Here is a 27,302-nt window from a genome sequence, read left to right on the forward strand (position 1 = left end):
GGATTGAAAGTGCATTATTCTGCATGTGTGGAAGGGGCCTATGAGATATCAGTTAAACTGTGGGAGGGCATCCTTGTCTTCTGAACTTTACTTCTCTTCTATCTCAAACTTCTTTGTTCACATATATAATTCCTATTCATTACCAAACAAGGGAAAACAAGGTCCTGAAGTTTTTGGATAACATTCTGGTTAGCTGATTGTTTTGAGACATTTCTAATTTGTTTCCAAATGGACTTATTTATCCCAGTGAATCAGAGAGAGCAAAAGTGTCAGGGAGCATTAGAAAAACAATTGCAAAATGTTCTGGTGAAAATGCCAGAAATGAGGATTATTTGAGATGAACTTGAAAACACAGACTGATTATTTAGGGTTGATTTCTAGGCCCACGTTTACAGTAGTAAAGCATTAGTAGCTCTCTGCAAGCTGGAAAGCTCCTACTGAGAAGAGAAGCTGGTAGCCAAGGCCAACGCACACCCCAGAATCCTCCTGGCCTCCAAGATCCTCTTTTATTGTACTCAAAATGGCATTGTGATTAGATATAAACCGAAACTGTATTTCCAGCTCTTCAGTAATTACACTGGCTTATGGGAGCTTTATGCAGCATGAAACCTTATTATTCTGCAGAATGCAGTTCTGTATAATTTGCTTCTCCTTCATTGCACGAATGAAAAAAAATAGTATTTTGGTCCGATTTAGGAAGAAAGGCTCAGTTATCACTTGAGAGCGTGGTGTTATTTTCCTCTCGGAATTAAAAAATCCATCTGGGTGTATGACCCTTTTCACCCCACCGCCTTGCCATTCAGCCTTTTGTATGCAGATGAACCGTATCCATTTCCATTGGCTCAAAAAGATGCACCTAGCAGGGTGCGCTCCCCGCCCCCCTTCCCATAAGGCCAACACTCCACAGTCTAATGGAAATGCATAAGGGTACAGAAAGCTGAGCGCAAATGCTTGCCAAGAACCCTGTGCTTTCAGAGAAGACCAGAGAAGAAGGCATTATGGCTTTCATAGGAGTGTTGATGTAGAAGTCCTTCCATGTGTTACTTTGTGCATATGTTTGATGAGTGCCCCATCTCTAAAAGGGGCACTCCCCATGCCAACAGGTGCTTGTACAGACAGTCTATCATCATGCTATAACAGCAGTGGTATCTCTAAAGCCCAGAAACAGCAAGGTTCTCTTTTAATAAAATATCTCCTGTTTCACATCCTGTTTCTCTGGTAGAGCTAGAAGCAACATATGGAAACAGTCAATTTAAAGAAGGCATGTTTGATTCAAGTCACTTCAGAATTAAAGGATCACCCATTTCACAAGAATTTCAGAAAGAAGCTTATTGTTGCCATTAAAAAGGAAGGAAACTGCCCCTAGTTTTAGCATACTAAAGTCCCCTGATAGTAAACAAGGTAGGTGGCAGCTAAGGATTGAACCAATAATTAGCCATATCATGTTGAATTATTTCTGCTGAAATTGTGTTTCATGAATCTCACTGACTCCTTTACTTTTTTCATCAGGTTAGTGGGATGCAGGCTAAAGCTCTTCTACTGCAGTTGCTATTCTTTGGAACTCTCTTCCACCTGAACTCAGTCTCTGCTTTAATAGCCACAGGCCACTGAAGACCTCCCTCCATGAACTGGGTTTTGTTCTTATACCTTGTTCTTTATTTTCTATATTTGAGGTTTGTTCTATTTGTTTTCTAGGCTTTACTGTACATCACCTTGGCAGGGGTTGTTTTTAGGGGGTGGTGGGGATTCATACATTCTTGAATAAATACCTAGCTGCATAAAGAGATGGTGTTGCTAGATGGATGCATATTTATATTTTGCACTTCCCAGTATGCTGACTCCCTAAGGCTCATTCCGCACACGCAATATAATGCACTTTCAAGCTGCTTTCACAACTGTTTTTGCCATTCCGCACAGCTTCAAAGAGCCCTGAAAGCAGCTTGAAAGTGCATTATTTTGCATGTGCGGAATGAGCCTAAGTGATTTTCAATTTCAGCCGCCTAGAGCCCTTCGGGGATGAGGCGGCCTATAAAATTGAATAAATAAATAAAATAAATAAATGTCAACACCAAAACTACTAGGCAAGTGAACAGGCAATTTAAACAGCAGCCTTAAAATTAAAAGTCCAAAACAGTAAAAATAAATATAATATAGAACATTTCAAGAAGTTATAAAGTTTTTTTGAACATTCCCAGAACCCAGACCTTCAAAAGGAAGGAGAGAACTGAACCATCACAACCCAAAATCAGAGAAAAAAATTAAGATCTCTGTCACAGTTATGCTGAACTAAAAATAAATAAACGTTGTCACTTGCTACCACAACAAGGTTGGCACCAGGCAAACCAGTGTGGGCAGTAGGGTGCCAGCCCCCCAGCTGACATTTTACACCACTGTTTTGAATAACAATGTAAGAAAAATACAGTTAAAATGACCACCAAGTGATGGCCTGACGTCACTTCTGATGAAACCAAACTGCTATCACACCTCTAGGAATCACTGAATAGTATTCTATGGTTTTACATAAAGTTTCAGACAATCAATTGATGTCAATTCTGGGTTTTCCTGGAAGTGATGTTATGCCATTGGCAGATGAACATTTCAATGTCCTTGCCCATCCCAGTCTCCCACTGGCTGTTGGGCCTGGCAACCCTAGTGGGTGGGGAGTTCAAGAGTAGAGATGCCATCATAGAAAAGGCCCTGTCTTTGGGGGCCACCCCCTGCACTAGCGATAAAAGATGGTAGCACATATTGCAGCATAACAACAATGAACAGGAAGACTCAAATAAGAGCAAGTGCCTAGATCAGAAAAGGTGCACCTTTCTGTCCTCCCATGTTTCTCTTTTTTCTTGGCAGGAAATAAACATATTCTCATTATGAAAGCGGTCAGGTGCTGACAGGGGGTAGCTTTTCCAAAGCTTTTGTCCTCTGCCACAAAAAGGCAAATGGAGGGAAGGAAAGGCCAGCCTGATTAGCAGGTCAGCAGTGCCAGAGCTATCAGATGCCATGCTGAACTAATTCCTAATTGGGGCAGTGTTTGTCAACACTGAGGGAGCCCTAATGCACTCTAATCGCTGCAGCCACAAGCTGTGATAGAGATCTTAATCTCCCCTGCTGTGTCCCTTTCACATAACAGCAAGCTTTTTTCCCCTTCCCTAGGCAGCAGGCAGGCACACAGCCCTCCTTGGGGAGAGGAAAGATTTTGAAAGAGTCATTCTTTTTATTATAGTTTCCAAAGAAATGCCAAGGAGGTCAGGGAATATTCATGGAACGAAAATACTCGGACAATCTTATGCATCAACAATGTTGCAAAAATAAAATGTGCTTTGATTAGGTTTATGACTAACACTTTTGGATAAACCACTCAGAAACAATTTAAACAGGACCTAGTTTTAGGAACACAGGCAGACAGGTAGAAAGGTAACGCTCCCGATATTTTTTGTCTTCAAATGTCTGCTATATGGAGGAACGTTCTCAGTTAGTTTCCAGCATCAGAGGACAGGAGTAGGCCTGTACCATTTCCTTGATTTCAAATAATCCAGTGAATTGCATAGTTTGCAACCCAGCATAATACTGGATTGGTGCTGAAATTGTGGTCCTTTCCATACAACCAAAAATAAAACATTTTGAGGCAGGAAATAAAACGTTTCTTCTGAAGAGTTCTGCATAGTTTTTAGCTCCAACCTTTTTATTTCCTGCCTCAAAATGCTTTATTTGCACCCTGTTCCCTAGAAATTCTTTTTCTGAAAACATTTTGAAAACGTTCTCACTGGCTTTAAGATGTTTCCCACATTTTCTGAACCATGTGCCATTTTCTGAACTCATGCTGACCGTCTAACACTCTATTTTTGTCAGGTTTTTTTTAATTTGGGGGGCTGGTCGTGTCTCTGTAGCTTTGAAGACACAGCCCCTTGAGAATCACTGCATGAGACTCCGAAGCTTCGTAGCATTGGATCCATAGTTTTTTTTCTTTTAAAAAAGCCCCAAACAACCACAAAACAGCAGCCAGGAATCGTTTTAAGGGGGTGAATGCAAACAAATTGGGGGGGGGGGATTGAAAATTTTGCAAACATTTTCAAAACGTTTTTAATGATTTGTGAGGAAAGGGCTAAAATGTTATATATTATATTACAACAGGTCATAAAAGTCTCTTCGAGAGGCTGGATCTTGACCAATTTTAGCTCTTTAACTGAAATCGACATCACTTATACATTTAAACTTTATCTGGGTCATGCCTTATAAAACCTTAAGAAATAAAAGTGCGTAAAGTGATATAAATGCATACTGTTTTTTTCCTGGGAACTATGGGATACATGAATAAGATAAAAAGATGAAATTGTTGAGACTGTTATTTTCCCTAAACCTAATTAAATATGGCACATAACAATGTTACTACAACAACATACATTAAACAAACAGGGAAGGATTAGTAAATAGAAGAAACTGGGTCAAAGGAGAATGTCTTAGAATGAAGTACCAACTTTCTCCAGGTGCCTCAGTAGATTATATTCAAACATATGTTTTTGCGTATTTAAACAAATATACTAACAAATCAATTCTTACCATCAATATATTAAATCTGTTGTGTTGACATGCCTGCAGACATTCAGAGACTGGAGGCATGAACAACTGTTTCTGCAAACTTGAGAAAACTCCCAGGCCTGCAGAAAAGTCTTAAATCTAACACACGCAAAACAACATGGGATCGGTGGGTTTAAAAACCTTCAAAATAGTAGAGGCAGCACCTTGGTAGCTTTAAAAAACAAATGCTCACTGTGACCACACCAGAATTGCCAGTTAAAACTTTGGTTTCTGTCTGTAAAAAGTAGGGGAGATGGCAGGGTTTCCAGGGCTAGTTTGGCCTTGGAAGGAGGAGTAACAACAGCAACACTGAACAACTTGCTGCCCTGCAACTTGCATGACTCACTCAGGCCCCGCTGCTGGTACTGTTCAAAAGCAACTACCTCACAAAAGCAGCCATGATAGAGTGGATAGAGATTCAGACTGGGATCTAGGAGACCCAGGCTCTGCCATGAACGCTTGCTGTGTGATCTTGAGCCAGTCAGACTATCCTACCTGTTAGGGTTGTTTTGAAAATAAAATGGATAACGGATGCTGCTTTAGGTTCCCATTGTGGTGAAAAGAAGGGTATAAATGTAGAAAATAGATAACAAATGTATACCTGAGGTTGGGGAACAGATAAAAAGTTGGTTGAGTTCATGGGTGGAAAGGAATAGAATAGAATAGAATAGAATAGAATCTTTATTGGCCAAGTGTGATTGGACACACAAGGAATTTGTCTCCGGTGCATATGCTCTCAGTGTACATAAAAGAAAATACATTTGTCAAGAATCATAAGGTACAGCACTTAATGATTGTCATATAGGTCTAGTAAGCAATCAGGAAACAATAGTAATAGGAGAGACGGAATGGTGAGGAAAAGAGAAAATAGTGGGGGAGATGAAACTGAGACACACACCTCCACACACACACCTCTGGCAAATCCTTGTGATTTCCCCATTATGCAACTGGTCTGGCAACTAACAATGCATGAGTCCAATTTTTCCCACGGAGAAGCTGCTGGGGTAGGGAAGGAGGGACATTGAATACAGAGGGACAGATAAAGATAGATTGGCTGGTGGGTAGGAAGGAGAAAAAGGCAAGGACATCTTATGTGCCAGTGGTCATCTCCTCCTCAAGCAGGACACCATGCTCCCTCTTTATCCCCTATCCCATGGTGTGCTCATCCCTCAAAGGTTAACCCCACCCCTTTCTTCCTTCACTTTCAAGTTTCTTACCCCTTGTGATTGTGGCAGTGCCCATCCCTTGCATTCATGGCAGCAGTTAGGGCCTTAGAGCATTTACCTTCCCTCTCTGTCTCTAGTCCCTTCTGCTTCCCCTGTGACTTCCTTTCCCCAGTTCTCCCTGGGGTGATTGCAACTGCCCGTTCTTTCCTTGTCCTGCTCTGAGTTAGAGTATCCCTGTGCAGCCATCCTCCTGACTCCAAGGGGCCTGTGTGTCTGTTGAGGCCCTATTGAGGTGTCCTGGGGCTCAGGGCTGCAGGCATTATTATTGCTGCAATGGGGAATGAGGGGTACTGTCTTTTCCCTCCAATATGGCTCTTGAATCTCCTGGCCTTGCCACTGCCATTCCATGTGAGCCTCCAAGGCCATGTAGACTGGAGGTGAGTAGGGCTGGTATGAAGGAGGCTGGGCAACCTGGGCTCTCTGGTGTGTCCTGGACCAGTTTTAAAGGTTTGCTTCAGGGCAAAAGGGGCCACTGAACTGTTGGCACCTGAGACTAAGGCCCTGCTGAGCTTCCTGTGCTTGTGTAACCTCTAACTGTGGGTTCTGTGGGGCAGTACTTGGAATGAGTTGCAACAACAATTTTTAAACAACAATATGGTTTACTTTTCTTTACAATTAACACTTTTAAAACATCAACATTTAACGTTACAATTCAAGGTCCTGTTCAGGTTGCATTTCAAGTCCTTCTATTTACAGTCTACTGATATTGCCAAGTCCAAATTCTTCTTTGCAAGTTGGCTGGCTCCTGAAGACTCCAAGGGCTTGATGAACAGGTTGCAACATGATGAAGGTCTCCAGGAGAACTCTCACCCATTACAACCACAAAAGAAAACCCTGAAACAATAAACTCCAACATTTACAACATAGCAAAAACAACAACTACCTTCCCAGTAGTTCCCAACAATATTGCAATTACCTTAACAAGGTGTTAAGGGCTTATAGAAATCAAGGTCCGAGTCTGGTACCCTTGTCTTCTCCAAAGAGCTCTCTCCTGCAGCCTCTTGCTGCTCTGAGTCTCCACCCCTTACTGGGTCAACCCATTCTGGGCCAACCCATTCTGGGCATGGGGGTTACACTTGCAGCCTTGACAAGGAGTAGCTGATCAGCAGAGGGCCCATCTGAACTCCAAAGTCCTGGACAGGACAATTTTCATACTACAAATAGATCCAACTCTTGCATTTCTGTCTATCAGGCTGCTATTAGAGTTGCTAACTTTTACCCAATCCCAACAATTGTGCTTTGAAGAATGGCCTGACCAACAGACAGTAACAAGTGATAATGTTTAGTTCAGTGGTATGAAAAGATTTCTCCAGATGACTTGTGTGTACACATCAAGCTTCAATTAAAGGCACCACAAAGTATCTCAGGTCTTTTTCTTTGCCTGTTCACTTTCATTTCTGTTTTACTTTCTCCACATTGTTCCATGATGACACTGGCAAAGTCCTGATCCAAGCAGAGTTCAGCACAGAAATTGAGACCACTAGCCTGTTTATACCAAATAATTGTTATCATATGACAGTAGATGGTGATGATGGTATTGGAAAATCACTGGGACCCAGACAAACAGTTATGGTTCAAGAAAAGTTTACTTCAAAAGAATGCAAAAGAACCCTGCTAGATCAAGGCAAAGATCCATCTAGTCCAATATCTTGTTTCCAAAAGTGGCCAGCCAGGTTTTTTCAGGAATTCTATAAATAAGGCTCATTCCGCACATGCAGAATAATGCACTTTCAAACTGCTTTCAGTGCTCTTTGAAGCTGTGCGAAATGGCAAAATCCACTTGCAAACAGTTGTGAAAGTGGTTTGAAAACGCATTATTTTGCGTGTGCGGAAGGGGCCAAAGGTAAGAAGACAACAGTCATACCCCATTGTTTGCCTGCTAACAAACAGTGGTCTTTTCCACACAAACCTTTTAAAACGTTTTGAAGCAGGAAATACAACTCTCCCTCCATAGAATTCTGCACTATTTTTACCCCCTTTGGTTCCCAAAATATTTTATTTGCAGTTTCAAAATGTTTTAAATGATTGCCCTTTTAAAGTGATTCTTTAGTTGAAACATTTTCAAAATGTCTTCACTTGCCTGGGTGATCTCTTTAAGGTGTTTCCCATACCTCTGTGTAGTACCCAGACTTCCTCCTTAGCGCCATTTTCTCAGCTCGCTCTCCATTCCCTCTCACCTATTTTGGGGGCATTTTAGCAGAGATTCTTCAGTTTTGGTGGACTAATCTTTGAAGGTTGGAGTGTAGAAGGCGCAGATAATCGCAGCACCCCACTGTGAAGCATTGGAGCATCGATTCCACAATGAACTAAAAGAAAATCAAGGTAAAGGGGGAGGGGTTTGGGTGGAAAACATTTTAGAAATTTTGGGAGGATTTGTGTGGAAAGGATTTGTGTGTTCAGAGACACACTAGGGCAGGAATGTCCAACTCTAGCGCTTCAGATGTTCATGGACTAGAATTCCCATTAGCCCCTGCTGGCCTGGCCAGAGTTGGACACCTCTGCAGTAGGGCATGCCGGAGAGGGACCCTGAACTGTCTCCAGGCTCCCTTTAATTAGAGATGCCAGTGATGAAGAAGCTGAAATCCTCTTGATGTCAATCACACGCTCTACCACTGAGCCATGGCCGACTAAAAGAGCGCAACCTACACAACAATCATATTCTAAAAAAAGTAACTGCAGTTCTTTATTAATTTATCCAATGGCTCCTTGGATCCATGACCAGTGTTGTCAATTGTAGCACACTGTCAATGTACTTCTAAGCAGTGTTATGCCCTTCTAAGCCCACTGACTTCAATTTAGAAGAATATAACTCTGCTTAGGACTGCAGTGGGAGTATACTGGGGTGAGAGGGAAGAAGGAAAGCACCAGTGCTCCCAGCCACAGCAGGTTTCTGACATCCCAATCACATAAGAGCCTTCCCCAGCCAGTCCTTCCCATAGCATGTGGTATGATTACCTCTGATTTATTGATGATAATCATGTGGGCAGCCATTTGTAATCAAACATATAACAAAGATATTCCCACACTGAGAACGAGTGATAACGCACCATTTAGTAATTTTTGTGCAGCTGGTAATTTAGAGAATGAATGATAATAATTTCTAGCTCTCAAAATTTGCAATGACAATCCTCAGTATTATTCAATTTATGAATAAAAGACGCCTTCCTCTCCATGTCTGGTGATAAATTCCTTTTATTAGGGCCACTTACGCAAGACTTTATCTTAATAGTTTTACATATGGGGCAGTCTTTGCAATGAGGTAGGGTCATTTTTCACAACAATCTCAAACATGCAATGTAGAGTAAATAAATACTAGTCACCGATAGGAGAACAGAAGAAATGGGCTTTGAAAGGGGAGCTATGCAACTTTTTAACACAGACACACCAGTGATTGGCGATTTCTATGTAAACTCACCATAGGACTGCCGATAGCCTAGTGAAAAAGTATACTGTCCCGTTATCAATGGCTTAATGGGATGTTATTTCCTAGGTTATTTTCATGAAGTTTCATTGGCTCATTAAATCACCATTAAAGGGTGAATTGTTTTCTAGGTTATCGGCAACTCTCTGACACCACAGTCAGCCTGGCTACCTACCTTACACCACAATGTATGTGTATGTCTGTGAATGGGTGGGCACTGAGGAAAAAGAGTAAAGGCTAGTAGCATCACTCCCATGAATCAAAACTAGCAAGCAGGAAGTACAGAGAAAATTGTTGTTTTTCTCAATAGTGTCTCTCATATCAATCCTTCTGTCACATACCAATGACCATAACTTAGATCCCATCTAGACTGCCATGGGTGCAAGAGGAGGACAATTTTTTCTAACCTCCACATACAAGAGACTTTTGATTCCCGCCCCCACCGGGCAATTCTTGGGGGTCCCCCACAGATGTGTAATCAGGTGAGTAGGGCAGGGCGGGAGCCCCAGGCGCAACTTGTGTGGGTCATATGGGGGGTGCATTTGGCCACCTGCTCCTCCCCACCCCCCCCGCAAGGAGTTGGGGTAGCCACTCCCTGGTTGCGGCTCACCTCAGACCGGAGAGTGGAAATGGCAGAGCACCCCTGAATGAGTGGGGGTTGTGGGGGTACTCCTTTGCAAAGTGGCCAGTCCAAGCTTGGCACAGGCCTACCCTCTGAGATACTATGCTGCAGGGTTGACAGGAGAGCAGGCCTTTTGGCCAGGGAGTCCCAGTGCTGCCCCCTGAACTGTCTGCCCATCCCACCATGCAAGAAGGCAGGTGAACTGCGGGACGTCCTGGTGGCAGGTAGTAGCCAGCCAGCTGAGGTGAAGGCAGGAAGCAGCAGGGTAAAGCCTCACCACCAATACCAGTCTCTATGTCTCCTCTTCCTGCACGTGCTGCAGCCAGTCTTGGCTTGGGCTGCTGCAGCTTCTGCTGGCTGGCCACTTCTCCCTGAATTTGGTGCACCCCACTAGGGGCCAGGCACAGCAGTGAGCAAGGATGTCACCCAGCCTTCTGCCAATGCCTGCTGCCTTGCCTCCTCCACCAGGAATGAAAGGCAGATGCAAAAGTTATGGGAGGGAAAGGCAGATCCAGAAGTTAGAGCGTGCAATGTTATACCTTGTGGAAAAAAAAAAGACATTTCACCCTTTTCATGCCACTTTTACGCAAGTGAATTCATAAAGGAAATACTTTGCATTCTTTCTTTCTTGATATAGCTACTGTTGTTGTTGTTGAGGAGGAGGAGGAGGAAAATCGGTTGGACCAATATCTTTGTGACCCAGTTTCAAATTACCACTCTGCCGTGAAGGATTGGTGTGAGGGTAAAAATGGGACAGGGAGAATTGGGCTTTATTTTTGAGCTGATATAATGGTACAGTTATCTAAAAGATACATGTCAGATGTTTGGGGGGAGCACAATTTGAGAGCTTGTCCCAGGTGCCATTTTCTGTAGATATACCCCTGGCCACCCATTCCCCAGGAGCAGCACTTCAAGGTGTTCCTTACAAAGCACCTTTTTTTTAAAAAGCGCATTTACTTCAACATGTTACAAAGAGAATAGACATCAAATTTGTATTATATCATTTATTTATTTATTTAGGAAATTTATATGCCACCTCTCCAGAATCCTGCTTAAGGCAGCTCACAAGTAAAACCAATACCATACTACTGGAAGCATATAATAAATTATTAATATAAAAACAAACAAGCACGAAGAACATCTTATCAATGACAGGTCTTTCCCCTCCTGTTTCAGGTACCTTGTAAAGTTTGGGCATGGCCACATGGACAAGCCTTCAAACAAGCCAGTCAGTAAGTCCACCACCAACATCTTGGGGAGGCCCTATTCGCTTGTCTAATGGCTTATCTATCTGGCATTATACATTATTTGCGGTTCCTCCACGGATAAAAGTGAGTTCTAACTACCTAAATCAGTGATTCCCAAAGTGGGCGCCACCGCCCCCTGGTGGGTGCTGCAGCTCTCCAGGGGGGCGGTGATGGCCACAGGTAGAAACATTAATACATGTATCTTTCTGTTTAATTGCTATTAAAATTAAAAAAAAATAATTTCCAGGGGGCGCTAAGTAATATTTTTTCTGGAAAGGGGGCGGTAGGCCAAATAAGTTTGGGAACCACTGACCTAAATAAATATGGCCCTTCTCCCATGCATTCCTTTATTTGATAATTTCAGATCTCTCTCTGCCCATACCAAATATAATTAATGCCCCATCACATCTAACTCATGGAGATAATGTCAGGTTGCAATAGCTGGGTCGCGCTTTCTCAAGCTCTTTAGTTAAGGAGGAAGCTAGCAGCACTTACATGGAATAGATACTACTTTTAGATGCAACATTGTCTCACAGTTGCCATCACTCATGCCATAGGATTATAAAAACAAGGACAAATAGGCTTAGAGACAGCTTCTGTTCTAGAGCTGTGACTATGCTGAACTCCATGGATTCATGCTGATGTGGTTGGAGCTGTGTAGTGATGGTTGGAGGAAGGGGAATGTGAGGATGGGGTGTGAGGTCTGAAATAGTGTGCATTGGGGAATGCTTGTAATTTTCATTGTGCGTGCACAATGACAATAAATGCGTATTATTATTACAGACATATAGCCATCTAAGATAATAACTAAATGCATAAAGAGTCACCTTAACAATCAAAATTATTCATAACACTGATAAAATATTCTTCATTGTTTAATGACATTCGTTTCATTTAATAGTTTATAAGACAATGTGATTTTTAACATGGCAGAGCACCCCTGAATGTCTGGCGAAGGACAAACCTGAAATACTTTGTTAGAGGGTGTTTTTAAATGGCAGATTCAGAGTCATTTGTTAGTCTGATATCTTGAGCTGGGTACCCTGATACTGAAAGTAAAGGCAGGCGAATAAGGAGACCAATCCAAAGGTAGTTTCTGTTGGTTTCAGTGCCAAAAAAACCCTTTTCTGGATGCAGCTTGCCATACAGATCAAACTGGGATGACACTGCCAAAGAGGGATGCCTCTCCTTAAAGTTCAGGCGGATGGAAGAATGCTAATAACTGCAGAGGCTGCGTCTCAGTTCTCCACTCTGTCTTTCATTCAGACATGAGTTGCAGGCTCTATTCAATTGCCCTGTTCAGGACTGCAACATGTGGGGGATGACAGGCTTCAGCCTTCCCACCTGTTCTTCTGTACACATGGGTCTTTCCAGTGAGGAAGGCAGCAACCTCCTAAAGCTGTTTCAGGCTGGGAGAATAGTACACTGGGGAAGACAGTGCAAGCAGTGAGACCTCTCCTCCTGCCAAGGGGTGCCACAAAGGCACAGGGGGCAAACTCTGGCATCAGAACAAGACACTGCATGGTTTGGGTTCAATAGCAATGCATACATTTCTAACTACACACCCCTGAAAGTTTTGCGGAGATTCACAAAACTAAGGGGGGGAGGGGAAAGGGGGATTAATTAACATTTCCTGTGCACAATGTTCCCCTTTGCCTCTGAAATGTCTTCCATGGCTCCATATTTCATACTAAAAGTTGAATGTCCCCGTCTACTGTAAAACCTACTCCAGACAGTGTCTTTGGTATCCATTGCTCAATCAGCCATGTTTCAAGCTCACTTCTTAAGTTTTAGCAGGAAATGCCATTTTCCTCTTTATTTTTTTCTGTCCCGGTTTATAATGATTTAGTTTGCCCCCTCTCCAACTCTATTAAATGGATTAATGCCTTTTTTAACAGTTGTTAAATCATCTCTAGTAATCATTTATGGTTTTTGACCCTGTTTAGTTAAAGGACACTCCATGTAGCAGAGATGTATCGAAGGAGATGTGTCCCTCTTTCCATTGATCTACAAAGAGGGAGGTCACTGAATGAATTTGGGATTTTAATTTGAATATATAGCTTTTGAACTATGCTCATTATGGTGTTTGATGAAGGCTGATTCTCTCCTGGTCTCTGCTAATTATATATTTCTCCTAGATGGTATTTCTATTTCTGATGTGGTATTAGGGAAGATGTCTAATTGAAGTCAGTCAGATTTGTATCAAGTTAACCATGTTTAACTCTTTCTGTTCAAAAATTTTATGACATTTATTACTTGTTTAAGATATTTATTAGGCTCATTATCCAAAAGAGATGTAAAAAGCACCTGCTATACCTCACACACTTCTTGCCTTAGTTACTATTAATTTTTTTAATTCATACTGCTGAGCTGAAATGAATCATTCTCTGGTGGGAGAGTGGATGTTTTTCTGCTATGTCAAAAATATACCCATCCTCCTTTTCTGGCATATTTTCGGCACTTTTGTAAAAATGTTCACCTGTTCGTTTATAGTTTTTTTCCTGTTTTCTCTTTTCCCCTGTAAATTGAAGTAATTTTCCTGCAGTGATATCACCTTGCAGCCAAATTTAGATATATATTTGAAGTCATACCATTGCAATGTGATCTCTGATTGGCTGGGATCGTCCACATGACCAACCCAGAGAAGGGAAAGTAGTAGAATAAAAGTTGGTTTTTATATCATGCTTTTCTCAACCAGAAGGCAGATCAAAGTAGCATACAATTCCTTTCCCACCCCCAACAGTCACCTTGTGAGGTTGGTAGGGCTGATAGAATTCTGAGAGAACTGGCCCAAATTCATCCAGCAAACTTCATGTGGAGCAGTGAGGAATCAAACCTAGTTCTCCAGATTAGAGTTCAACACTCTTAACTACTACACCCTGCTGCTGGCCATCAGCAAATAGGGATAACAGCACAAAACAGTTGAAAAGAGCTGAATGTTGATACAATCAAAATATTTTGGAGAAAACAAATGTATTTATTTGTGGGGGCCCAAAGAGGCAAACATCCCTTTCCTCTCCTCCTTCACCAATTTCAGCCTCAAAAATATGAAACTGGAGAATATTCAGCATAGTCATAGCAATTAGTATAACTTGTACTTAAATTCCTCCCAATGACAGATGCTACTACAATGAAACTAACAAGAAATATCTGCTCAAAAGCCATGAATGAAAATGATAAGCAAGGCTACATCTAACATTATATTTTAAAACCACCTGAAAGCAGCATCACCAAGATGTCAGCTGAATCATATCTGTCTTTATTTACAAGAAACACAAAACAGAAATCCCACATGAGACTTCCTGTTAACAGCACAAGTCTATGTAGGTAGTTTCAGCAGCGCAGCTGTGTCAGTCTGCAGTAGCAGAACTAGTTATGAGTCTGATAGCCCTTCAGTGGGCTTAGAGTGGAGTAACTGTAGAGGATGGCACTGCAAAGTGCTAAGAAAGATACTGCGGGAGGGGTATCAAAAATACATTCAGCAATCTTACATGAACTGCAGGTCATTTTGCCATGGCTGGTACAGCTATACCTTAGGTTAATCAGAACTATATGTGGCTTTCTTTCAGCTTTTGAATTTTGGATTGTTCACAATAAACAGGGTTAAACTTCGCTGTTTTAGTAATATGCTTAGAATTGTGGTATAACAACTAGGCATTTAAAACCAATCTTTTAAAATTTATATTTGTACAACAACTGCAGTTCACAAAAGCCACATGTTGCATTGGTGGCTGTGTGATTTAGAGCACAGGGAGCTGCAGGAAGAGTAAGACCATCTGATGAAGCAATGCAAGTCCATGAAAGATGTTAGAATTAAAACACATTCGTCTCTAATGTGGCACAAGATTCCTGTTCATTATTGGTACAATGGTCTAACACGGTTACTCATAAGGAAACTGGGGGTCAGAAAGTTGCACAGAGTTTTCTGTACTGAATTTAGACAATCCTCCATTTCAAGTGTGTCACTTTTGTGGGCTCTACAAGTCCCCCATTTAACATTGACACTAGTGGGATATGCAGGTGCGGCTTATTTGTTTTATTCAAAACATTTCTGTGCTTCCTTACCAGACAAAAAGAGCCCTGTTGTTGGCATTATGGACACTGAATTGGAAAACGTGACCCTTAAAAATCTCATATGAAAATTCGATTAAAGTTATTGCTCCTCTCACCACTGACAAACTTGACAGACATTTATTGTAAATAGTGAACATAATAAACAAGAGTACTTGCTGGAACTCCAATAAGAGAACACATAAGACCTGTTCTCTACTGCCTGCACTGGTTGCCAATTGAATTCTGGATCGTTTTCAAGGTTTTGGTATCGACCTTTGAATGGTCTGGAACCGTTGTACTTGTGGGACAGCATCTTTCCATCTTGCCCGCGGAGGACCTTTCAGTCCTCCAAGAGCAATCTCTTGATGATCCCTGGCGCCAAGGACATATATCTGGCTTCCAACTGGCTCCTATTTGGTGAAATGCCCAACATTTCTGCAGAGCTTGTAGGGCCGAAATATTCCACTGAGTGTACTGCTGAAGCCAATACAGACCTGTGGAAATCTTCTGGCCCCAATGTTTACATCCCTCCCTGTTCACACACATAAGATCTATGAGATTGGGTGAAGCTGGGATCTATATGGGCAAGTGACTTGAATTTGGGATCTATATGGGCAAGTGATTTGAATTTGAACCCTGTACTAGCCAGCGTTATTTTATATATTTTTAACTGATGTTTATTTAAAAATGTCTTGTAACACATGTTTGTATGTTAGCTATCCTGAGCCCAGCTAAGGCTGAGGAGGGCAGGAAATTAAATCAAATCAAAAATAAATAAAATAGCAAATGAATGCTGCCAGCATTTTAAAGGAACTAAAAGTGCAGGACAGTAGGCTGAAGCACTCTTGTTTCTCCCCTGCTCCCCCCCCCCGCCCCCACTTCTCAAGTGCCAAAATGGCTGCTGCCCCCCACCTCAAGGCAGTTTTGGAACTTGAAAAGGCAGTAGTGGAGGGCTAATAAGAGCACCTTAGCTCACCGTGCTGTTTTTAAATCCCTTTGGAATGGCAGCAGTATCTATGGCTCATGGACAACATTGTGTCTAGTTTGGGCCTTGGTAATTTCCCTTAGGTGAGCAGTATTCTCAGGTGCTTGAGAACAGGACAGCAGACAACAGATGTTGACCTTCTTTCTGACAATGCTGCCAGTGGTACTGGCAAGTGCCATCCTCTGCCTTCCTGCCAGTACATAGTTGCAGCAGCATCCCACCAAAAACACTGCCATGTCAATGCTGTAGCAGCCAGATACCATCACAAGCAGTCCAATGTACTGTGTGCAGTGGCAGAATGCCAAGATCCTGTGCATTTATGACTGTACAGAAGCTCTCTGTGCTATGACAGATGCTCAGCAGCAGGTTAGATGAGAGGAGAGCTGAGATGAACAATAGGGAGAAGCCCTACAATAAACTGTAGGCAACTTAAATCCAATTTACACATTCAGAAAAGCCACATGATACATCCCCTCCTGGGATGATCCCACTTTAGAATGCAGGTGTTGAGGGCCATGTGTTTAAATGCTTCCCCATTTAAAAAGAAAAGGGTAAAAAATGAACATGGAAAAGGCAAGGATAAAGCTTTTTCCTCTGACATACCCAAGGCCACAGTTAAGGGATGTTTCACCTGGGAAAATATTCACTGGTGATTACCTACCTACAGTTTGAAGTGGTTTAATCCCAGATGGACTGTAGCATGCTATTTTTCTTGGCATATAGTTTGGCCCTTACTTGCCCTTGAGTCACCTCCAAACATGCCTTATGTTTGGTACTCTCCACAGAAAGGCAATAGACCCCAGCATTCTCTTAACTGGAGCTGGAATAAAACAGAAACAAATTTATAGTTTGGTATATTTTCAGAATTTAAGAAATAGACTAAGGAGATGATGACTTGGCTGCAGTAGGAAGGCATTTTTTAATTTTTTAATTGCCTCTATTATTCAACAAGAATTGACATTTTGCTTAATTTAAAAGTTAGGAACTGAACAACCTTGGTCATAGCTATGGGGAACTGCAGCTTTGCCCTCTATGCTTCTTTCAGTTCTCAATCTGTTGCCCAGTTTGCTGCTGGAGATGAAAGACCCAAATTCAGTACAATGCACTGTTTTGGAAATGCATGTTTTGGAAAGAATAGTTTGGTAAGGTAGAGGTTGTGCTGCTTATTTATGATGTGATGAAGTCAGGGGAAGTAGAAATGGAAAACAGGTTACCTTTTGTCACACTTTATCCCAAATCAAACTGCTGGAGCCTCTCTGGTCCTTTCTAAATAGCTCATTCATAATGAGTGTGACTTGTTATGAATGAACCAATTTTCCCCTTTGTACATAAGAATTTCACCCATTCAGGAAGCAGCAGCAAACCCTGCAGCTCCTTCGCAAAGGGACACCCCCCCCCCCTTCCCAGGATGCATGTTTAGCTACGGAGGCATCTAGGGGACTTCTATGCCCATGCAGTGCCCAGGCAAGAAAAGGAGGGGAAAGTATCTCCCCCTACCCCTGAACTTGAGACTTTGGAATAGTGGGTGGTCAGAGATCCCCCCCCCCCCCAGCAACTGAGAATCTCCCCCTATCTGAACATGGCAGCCAGCATTTGAGTGGATTTTCTAGAAAATTAACTCAAGTAGTAGATGGAAGTGGGGAAATTGGATGTTTCCTGCTGCCATAGTGTGCACAGGGAAGCAGGAAGCATTTGAAACCAGGCTACAGAAAAAAGATTGCTTATTTGGCGATCTTCATTTAACCCAGGTTGGGCTCTCTAAAATGGATCTGACCCATTTTGGGGGAGTGTTCTGTGTGAACCTCTGCTCCCATAATGGTTTGTTTGTTTTTGCCTCATCATCCCATTTTAGATTGGCTGCACGGAATCTCCCTCTGTAACACAGCCTTCCCAGGATTGTACTATTAAAGCACAGGTGGTAAAGATAGTATTTGAACATAGCCTGTTAAAAAAAGGAGAGTTCAACACATTTCCTTAAAGGAAAGAAGGAGGAACTTCAGCATGGGGTACATCCCTTTAAAAGAAAGAGGAGGGCAATATTTTCCCTGGGATAATGCAGGTTCAAAAGGCAAAAAGCCAATAAACTGTATTGGATCCAACTACTTCAAAATAGTCAGTTCCTGCCAAATACAGCCGTTGGTACTAGCTGCACTGAAGAAATGACAAAATTGTGAACAGCAGATGCAGTGAAAGTGAATAGCTGGAAAAGTATGTCATATAGAAGGTGTGGCAGCCAGAGATTCCACTTCATTGAACTTTCCAAAAATCCAGAAAAGTTTAGTTCATTGAGTTGGTTAGAAGTGAAACCTTATTCTGGAGGGATACAGTGGAGTGGAGTCTGGCTGTGGTGACTTGCAAGCACTTTCACCCTGAAAGAGCTGCCCGGATGTTCCTGGATTTCCACATTGCCTGCTGTCAGCAAAGTGCTGAGGCAACAAACTTAACCTCTCTGTCCACTGTACGCCTATCAGCCATGGTTATTAAATCCCACAAAAGGTAGAAGAAGGAAAGTGAATGGGGCTAAAAGAAAATGCACATTCCCCATTTGGATTACCTCCTACAGAACAGGACCTGCCAGTGAAAGGCGGAGAGTGTAATTGCTGGGTTGAAAGAGAAAGACAAACTATAAAAGGGGAGAAGAAGAAGAAGGGGAGAAAATTGATAATGAAAATTTATCCTCTGAGCTAACGGTTAATTAATTCTGAAAATATCTGTCAGGCTAATAGAAGGGGGGGGGGCGTGGAGAGAGAAGGAGAGCACAAGCCACACAACACAATTAGTAAAATAATAATAACAAAAAAAGGAAAGTGGAAAAAAGATTTTTGTAAGGTGTTGCTATCTTCTTACAGAGCAGGCCCTTGGCTTCCCAATGTCATTCTCTACACAATTTCCCCCCCTCCCTTCATCTCTTTTCAGAAATTGTTCTCATGAATGATTTATATATGTCTAGTTATCTGGAGTGATTTCTATGGACCCGGGCGCGCTGCTGCATAATTGTTAATTTTAATGCCATAATAGCTTCAGATGGAGGAAGAGATTAGGCGTTTATTGCACAATTAAATGAAACATACTTGAGAATCACAAAAGGTTCCGTAATTATTTCAGACCATTAATAAAATGGGCATTAAATTATATGGGACACAAAAGGGAAAGGAAATAGATTTTCATTACAGCAATAGAAGCCGAGAGTAGTAATAGATCCTTGTTGAATTCTCTTTCTCTCTCTCTCTCTGAAATTAATTGTTGCCCAGCTTATTTCAAAGCAAAATAAAAGAGAAATAAAGTGTGTTAAAGAAGCCCTGATGAAAGGGCTTTGTTTGATAAGGACAATAGCCACTGATAAACTCCAAATAAAAGACTGTGCTTTGATTTTGGCTTCCAGCCTTTCTGTACTGAAGGCTGGGAGGGGTTTCACAAACACAAGTTTTCTAACCGAACAATGCTAGTTTGGGCCTGAAAAAGAGGGGATGTGAGTCTCCTTTGAACCTGATATGTTCACTTTTTAACACTTGATTGGAGCAATAAATTCCTCCACCTCTCTACTTTCTGACTTCCTTCAGATCTCTTCTCAATGCATATGTCTTTAGCTATTCTGAGCCGCCATCACCTCTCCTTAACTTCACTGCCCCATTTTACCTCATTCTAACTATATAGCAGCACTTTAGGCCCAATTCATACAAACAGGTGATTAAAGTGGGGAAGGAGGGGGAATCCCTTGAAAACCCGCTGGGGTCACCATAAGTCAGCTGTGACTTAAAAGCAAAAAAAAAATTACCTTACTCGCTCATGCTAGATTATAATTTGCAAAGAATTTTTACATGGAGCAACATTCAGAAAAGACACCTACTCACAATCAAGAGGGGTGTGATCCACTTTTTCATTTCAGGGTTTTATCCCCTCTTGTATAGTGTAAATATATAGGTGTGTCCAAAAGTATAAATGTCACTGGGCTGGAAGATGCTCCTCTAATAGCCAGATGAGTTTCTGAGTCAGAGTCATATTGGCCAAATGGGCATTTGTAAAATGTATTTAAGAACAAGTCAATGTTGAATGAGTTAACCAAACAATCTGGTTAATTCATTCAACATTCTGAATTTAGAACATGATTCATTCTGTGAACACTCAGAGATCACATATTTGCATTCAGAAGATCCCATGTTCATTCCCTGCTATTTCCAGCGAAAGGATCTGAGCTACCAAGGTTTGGGTGAGGTGCTCAAGATCCCAGAGAGCCACTGCTTGTCTGAGTAGACAATACAGAAGGTCAAACCAGATGTGACAGCATCCCTGTGGCCACCAAGGGGATGCCAGCATCGTCCAGAAGTGATTTTTAAAAGCTGCTAGGGTGTGGCGGACTGAGGGCTCTCATTCCCCATTCCTCTGCCCCCGGCTTTATCAAGTGCCAAAATGGTCACAGACCCTTGTGTCTGATTTGGTATTTGTAAAGCCACATGGGGAAGGCCTGATCAGGTTCCCACCGCATTTTAAAATCTCTTTAAAATGGCATTGGAGTCCTCATAGTGGTCATGAGGATGTTATCATGTCTAGTTTGTCCTGAGTTATATGGTCTGAATCAACTTAAGGCCACCATAGTATATTAAAGTGCATATGTTCAAGACACAACTGTGCATTTCATGTTCTAATACCAGCTCCAACTCCATAGTTTTTCAGGGGAGAGACTGTAAAATATATTTAAATTCCTGAAAAATGAGATTTTTAAATGAAAGTTGGTAAGTTTCATATTCCAACTCTAATTCAAGATTTATTTTCAAGAGGCTCAAGAAAGATATAAAACACAAAACAAAGGGACAGTATACAGGGACAAAACATTCCTTTTCAAGGTGAGGATAGAATCATAGAGTTCAAAGAGCTCGTATGACACATCTTGAGAGAATTAAAAATTAATTCCAATCTAATATCACAAGAAATGTCTCTTGAACACAATGAGTGGGATCCAAAGGTGTTGTTTAGTATGTTTGGCATAATGGCATATATACACTAGTGTAGAACAACATTTCCACTGAAGAAGAGAAATTTGCCAGAAGTTTGGATTTATACCTCATCTCTCTCTCCTGTAAGGAGTCTCAAGGCAGCTTTTAAATTCCTTCCCTTCCCTTTCCTCCTCCTCCCTCCTTGTGAGATGGGGCTGGGAGAGTTCTGAGGTGAGGTGGGGCTGAGAGAGTTCTGAGAGAACTGTGACTAACCAGAGGTCATCCAGCAAGCACCATGTGTGGGGAACAAATGCAGTTCGCCAGGTAAGAGTCTCCTGCTCATGTGGAGGAATGAGGAACCAAACCTGGTTCTCCAGTTCAGAGTCCACTACTCTTAACCACTATACCACGCTGGCAGAGTAAAGGGTTTCTGCTGATCACCTTTCCACTGAAAGACCCCTCTGTTCATGAGGGCTCCCTGACCCCCAAAATCATTATTTTAAGATATTGAGTGGGAGGTAGAAAAATCTCTTCTACAAGTTTTGCTGCACTTACAGTACTTTAGACTGAACCCAATGAATCACTACAAAAAAATTATCAAAACAGGCTATGTAGACGGAGGTGCTTAACCTCCCCCTCTGCCACCTTTCTTTCTAAAGTAGAGAAGAGGCCACTGGGCTGACATTGCATGCTGCAGTGGAGTAATGTGTAGTTGGTCCTAACATGTCTAGATGACATGTGTGCATACAAGGAGACTTCAATTTGAAAGGCCCCACAAGTCCTCCAAAGCTCAATTTAGAGAGCAATTTCTTTACTGCCCTTGGAGCAGAAAAGAAGGTGAGATGCTGAATTCCCAGACCAAAGTGTGACTTCTGCAGATACCTCCAGAGTGTTTCATTGGGCACTGCTGGATCCACTTCTGAGTAAACCTGCATAGGATAGGGCTGATTTTCGCTTCCACTTCTTGGGTACATGTTCACGTTCCCTGTCAAGTGTGAAAGTCACACACATGGAGAACTTGTGTGTGTGTGTGTGTGTGTGTGGCTTTTTTCCCTACAAGATCCTGTAGTGTGGAGCAAGCTGCTGAAGCTGAGCTGATCTGGCCTAATCAGTGCCAGGATGGGAGACCACCTGCAAACTCTGTGAATACAACATTCAGTTCCATGGTGGAGAAATGCAATATTAGTTAAATAAATACCAAATCAGGAACAGTTGCCTTATTTCTCCCTTCTGACTTCCACTTCAGAGTTGTTTTAAGGGACATGTGCCTAATTGGCAGGGCATTTGTGGACTTTATACCCAGGCACGCGTATCTAAAAACTGGCTCTTAAAAGGGATACGTAAGTACACTAACGGAGCAGACTGCATGCACATCAAGTGACATGGCAGAAATTAAATAATGCATAAAGGGCATATAAGGATTCATTCTAGGGGCCAGAAAGGTAAAGATTTAGGGCACCACTAGGGGCAGAGGGGATATGAAGTCAAGGAGGAGCTTGAAAATCTCTTGCAGATTTGAAACAAAACACATTTTTACTGCCTATTCATAACAGAATAGCATAGCTCTAAGCAATTTCTATGAGATTTCAGCACATACTGTTTATAATATAGTAGGAGCACATGCAATAAACATAGTACAGAAAAATGCATAAAAACATTAATAAACAAAACCAATACATTTTGAATAAATGTCTTGTGTTTATGCCCAACCATGTAGTGCCTCATTATCAGAACTGTGGTTATAATTGTATTGGAAGACCTGGGGCTTCTAAATTTCCACAAGCACTTAAAGAGTTACCATCCCATAATACTAAGTGTGCAGCACAGGGCTCTTCAGTGAAGCTTCAGTGCATACCAAACAACCAGTAGGACATTCTTCTCAGCATTCAGAGATTAGTAGAAGTTTGAAACAAATGAGATAACAGTTTGAATTTATTTCAGCAGGGGTTGGAAGGGGCTGTGGCTCAGCGGCAAAGCATCTGCTCTTCATCTCAGCTTCAAGTCATGGCATCTCTACCTACAAGGATCAAGAAGCATGTCATGGCAGGCCTAGAGATGTAAAATTTCTGGGAATTTTGAAAACAATGGAGGAAAACAATTTTTTACTGGAAAGAATGAAAGTTTTGCAAAACACTGAAAGATATGAAACACATTCCTATCAAACCTACAGTTCTTTTACTGATTCAGCAACATAAAATGCATACTTTATAATTTAGCCCAACATAAAAAACAAATCACTGTGCAATGTATGGAAGTGAGTCCTGCATGGCAATTGTTCCCACCACGTTTCTTGTAGCGCAGTCAGTTCCCCACCCACCCTCCCTTGACCCAGGAGCAAGCAGGTCCCAGTGGGGCAGTGGCAGCAAGGCACCCTCCTGCCTGGTCCAGCAGCAATCTGGCCAGTCCCCCCCATCAGTGGCATAGAGCCCAGGGGGTCGGGTGGGGTGTGATCCAGTGGGCTTGCGCCGGTGCAGGGGAGTTATGGGGTACGGTGGGAATATGGAAGGGGTGCAGCACGAATGTGCACCCCAGGCGCAGTTCCCCCTTGCTCCGTCCTTGCTCCCCATGCACCCTGACCCAGGAGTAAGCAGGGCCCAGTGGGGCAGCACAGCAAGGCACCCTCCCACTTGACCTGGCAGCAGCTCAGCCAGTCCCCTGCCCACGCTCCCTCCAGCCCAAGAGTAAGCAGGGCCTGATGGGGCATGGTGGCCTTCCTGCCTGGGCCAGCAGCAGCCCAGCCAGTTCACTGCCTGCCCTCCCCTCCCCTCCCCTCCAGGAGCAAGCAAGGCTGCTTCTGCCACCCCTGTTGCTTCTGTTACCCACTGCTGCTTCTGCCCCCCCCATCATCACCCACTTCTGCCACTCCCCACTGCCCCCACTTCTGCTGTCAATGTGTGAGGCCAGGTCAAGGAGGGGAAGAAAGACAGGAGAGGTTACTGCCCTCAGTGGGTACCCTTAACCCACCAAGTTTTCTAGTTCAGTGGGCTTTACAGCTACTTTTCTAGAAAAACCCTGCCAACTAGATCCAAAGTGCTGCAGCCTGTGCTGCTGAAGCACATGTATCTTTATTTTTTCCCTCAGAGAGGTAGCAAAAAATAAAAATTATAGGTAGAAACAAATCCTGTAGTCAACAAAAGAAAGTTTATTATTTAGATAGAAACTCTCTCATTTAATTTCAGTAGAGAGGACTGCCAGCAGATCGGGATATTAAGCTAAATGTCGTAACATTTAACACACTGAATTCTTTAGCAATATTATTATCATTAAACATATTATAAGGTATAATTGTTGCCAGAATTATTTATAGTTAAACAATAAAAAGCCTTTAAAATAATGTATATATGTTGCCCTAAAAGCCTGGTTTGAAAATGTGGGGAAATGGTTTCTCCCTCTAAATTTTCCTCTTTTTCCCCCCAGGCCCTCACATCTCTAGTCAGGCCTCGACCTGAGATGCAGAAGAACTGTTGCAGACAATACTGACCTTGTTAAACCAGCAGTCTGAGTATATGGCAGCTTCATGTGTTTGTGTATCTCTGGATAATAACATCCATACTCTTTAATTGCCCTGAATAGTCATTTTTTGGGACTGATCCGGGATTAATATTGTAAAGAGCTAAATACATTAGAACTCATGTCTTCATCAAGCGTGGGACCACTCTGGTGGATTCCGCACTGCACACATATAATGTCTTTAGGACGTTACAAAAAGTGTTTTGGGGAAGAACTTCGCACAGCTCTCTTCCACAAAACAAGATCAGCCTGTTATATTCCTCTCAACCCACTAGCAATCCCCCACCCCACCCACAACCTGGGTTGAAGACAATTCCTGGCTGCTGAGTGCATGCCAGCAGCCAGGAAAGCTTTATGTCTCTCATCCAAACCTCTTACTTTCATTTCCACGGTTCACACCGCCATTTTGTGTGCTGCAGCAGATTGTCTGCAAAGATCCCCCATGGAGGTTTCCTCTGCTTGCAGCTCATCTGTTTGCAGATGACTAAAGTTTGTTTTGCCTAATGATCCTGTGCACATACTTTTCCTTTTTGTTTTGAGGGGGGGATGCCTGCGAAGCTATGGCAACGCACATATTGAAGCTTCTCTCATTGTGTCACTGAGAATTTGCTGCAATACATAAAATGGCGGGCGCCACCGTGAAACTGACAAGAGCTCTGTGCAGCAGGTGGGAAAAAAGATACGTTTTGACTGGCAACGCTCCCAACGCTATGGGAACACAAAATGCCAAAAGGGATCTTTTTATAATGTCCTAAAGACGTTAGATTTATGCTGTGTGCAGTCTACCACTGTTTGCTATTCACTGCCTTGCTATTCGTCATAAATACATTTAGAGGAACCAGCCTAATAGATATCCTTATGGGTCTTTGTGGAACAATACCATTTGCTGCTAGACTTTTCATCAAAGTCAGTGTCCATGTCATAAAAACACACATTTCTCTTTCCATGGCTTTAGAGCATCCTTCATGAAATTCCACAATTCACCCATGGCACAGGTTAAGTTGACAGATCAATAGCTCCCAGACAATCAATGGTGTATCTTAAGGGGGGGGGGGGGCAAGAAGGAACATTTGTCCCAGCTGCAACTTGCCTGGGTCACATGGGGGGCATATTTATAATTTCTGTAATTTGGGCTCCACCTGGAGGTTGGCAACCCTAATGTAATGTAATGTATATGTAGATTGCCCCGGGAGTGAAAGGAATCTTCCAAAACCACTGCTGCCTTCACGGATGCTTGGGGGCGGGGGCAAATCAGTTCTTGCCCTGGCTCGATTTTCTGCAGGTATGCCACTGCAGACAATCTGACCTTACACCAAAATGTGAACACCTACTTATAGCCACTTCACTGTGATTTCAATAAAATAATTTCAATCAAATCTCTGAAATCCCAAGCTTCAAAATTCTAAAATTTTGAATGCAAACTTTTTTGAACAAAATTTAATTTCTACATGGTTTGAGAAGCACTATGTATAAAGAGATGTACTCTGCATCTCAGCTTAACAAAAGACATTTTGTTGTAACTCTAATACAGAGAAAGATTTCCACTCAGCATTAAGCCCAATAGCAGGAATCACCTAGTGGATGGAAAGCAGACATCTCATCATACTGTGTGAATACCATCTTGGCAAAAACAAACATTGGTACTCTTTCCTCTTTATTCATGCAGAACTCATGCAGCTGTGATAGCCAAGACTTGGAGAGGTGCAGATGGTATTACATCTCTGGCCTCAAGAGAATTCTTTATTAAATTCTAATCCCTGTGCAAATTTACTGAAGGGCCTTAATTGGGAAACATGCATAGGTGTCACTGACAGCTTAATTTGGCCTATGGAAGCATTTCTGCTTGATGGGGATGACGGAGGTGAGGAAGAATCCAGGTTTGCTTGTCAGGCCTGACATGTTCCAGAAATAACCTTGCTGCAACAGCACCAGACTAGCATACAGCCAACATGAACAGCTTAGTCCCATGTAGACTTTGGTGTGCCTAAACCAACTGACTTATGCAGAGGACTGCAGCCTATACAATGATTTGCACTGTTTTGAGTCTGAAAAGTATATAAAACACAATAGTAAAAACTATGCGGTGTCTTATCGGCACTAGACCACATGCAGCCTGCTGCTCCAATAAGAGGTATATAAGGAATTCAGGAAGTGATACGAGAATAAAATTAGCTTAAAGGAGTGAAGGAAAATGAATGACAAGGATGGGGGAAGAGACTTTCCTATAGATACTTCAAGGAATACAGGAAAACAGTACCATCCATGATGACTGTATAGAGTTCAGTTCCTTCCCATTCAAAACACTTTGGTCAAGTATCATTTCTTCATGTTACTGCAACCTTTCTTAGAGGACTGATTGTTATTGAAAAGGCAGCAAGCAGTTATACAGTGGATGAGAGTTTGTGTGTTTCTGCATGGAACAGAGTATTTAACATATTGTTCATTCTGTACAAACTCACTTGCACGCTTGGGTCTGCTGAGAAGCATCTTTTCACTGTTCTCTTTGGTCCCTTAGATCTTCTGGGTAAGATCTAAAGCCTTTTCAGGCATGGCCCCAATGCTTTGAAACTGACTTCCTGAGCAGGTTCATAAAGTCATTTCCCAGATCTCTTTATGGAAATGCTGCAGGGGAATTCTATTTGCTGAGGGCATTTGAGTCTTGAAGACATTTTTTTTGGTCAGTGTTTTCGAATGATATTGGTCTGTCCAGTGTCTGCAATAGTTATAGT

At 42.3% G+C, this 27,302-nt stretch overlaps 1 long non-coding RNA gene across 2 annotated transcripts in view; it reads right to left on the bottom strand.

Moving 5' to 3' along the window:
• LOC125437481 overlaps nt 1-27,302 on the bottom strand; it is a 47,149-nt gene that overhangs the window by 1,652 nt on the left and 18,195 nt on the right. The window contains exons 3-4 of one of the 2 annotated variants that reach the window (XR_007245221.1): nt 16,794-16,952; nt 7,916-8,110 (exon numbers count right to left, since the gene is read on the bottom strand). This is a non-coding gene — a long non-coding RNA (uncharacterized LOC125437481). The remainder of the gene's footprint in view (nt 1-7,915; nt 8,111-16,793; nt 16,953-27,302) is intronic. The other variant, XR_007245220.1, reaches the window with a different exon arrangement.

The sequence above is a fragment of the Sphaerodactylus townsendi genome, linkage group LG08, assembly GCF_021028975.2.
Source record: "Sphaerodactylus townsendi isolate TG3544 linkage group LG08, MPM_Stown_v2.3, whole genome shotgun sequence".
Lineage (NCBI taxonomy): Eukaryota > Metazoa > Chordata > Lepidosauria > Squamata > Sphaerodactylidae > Sphaerodactylus > Sphaerodactylus townsendi.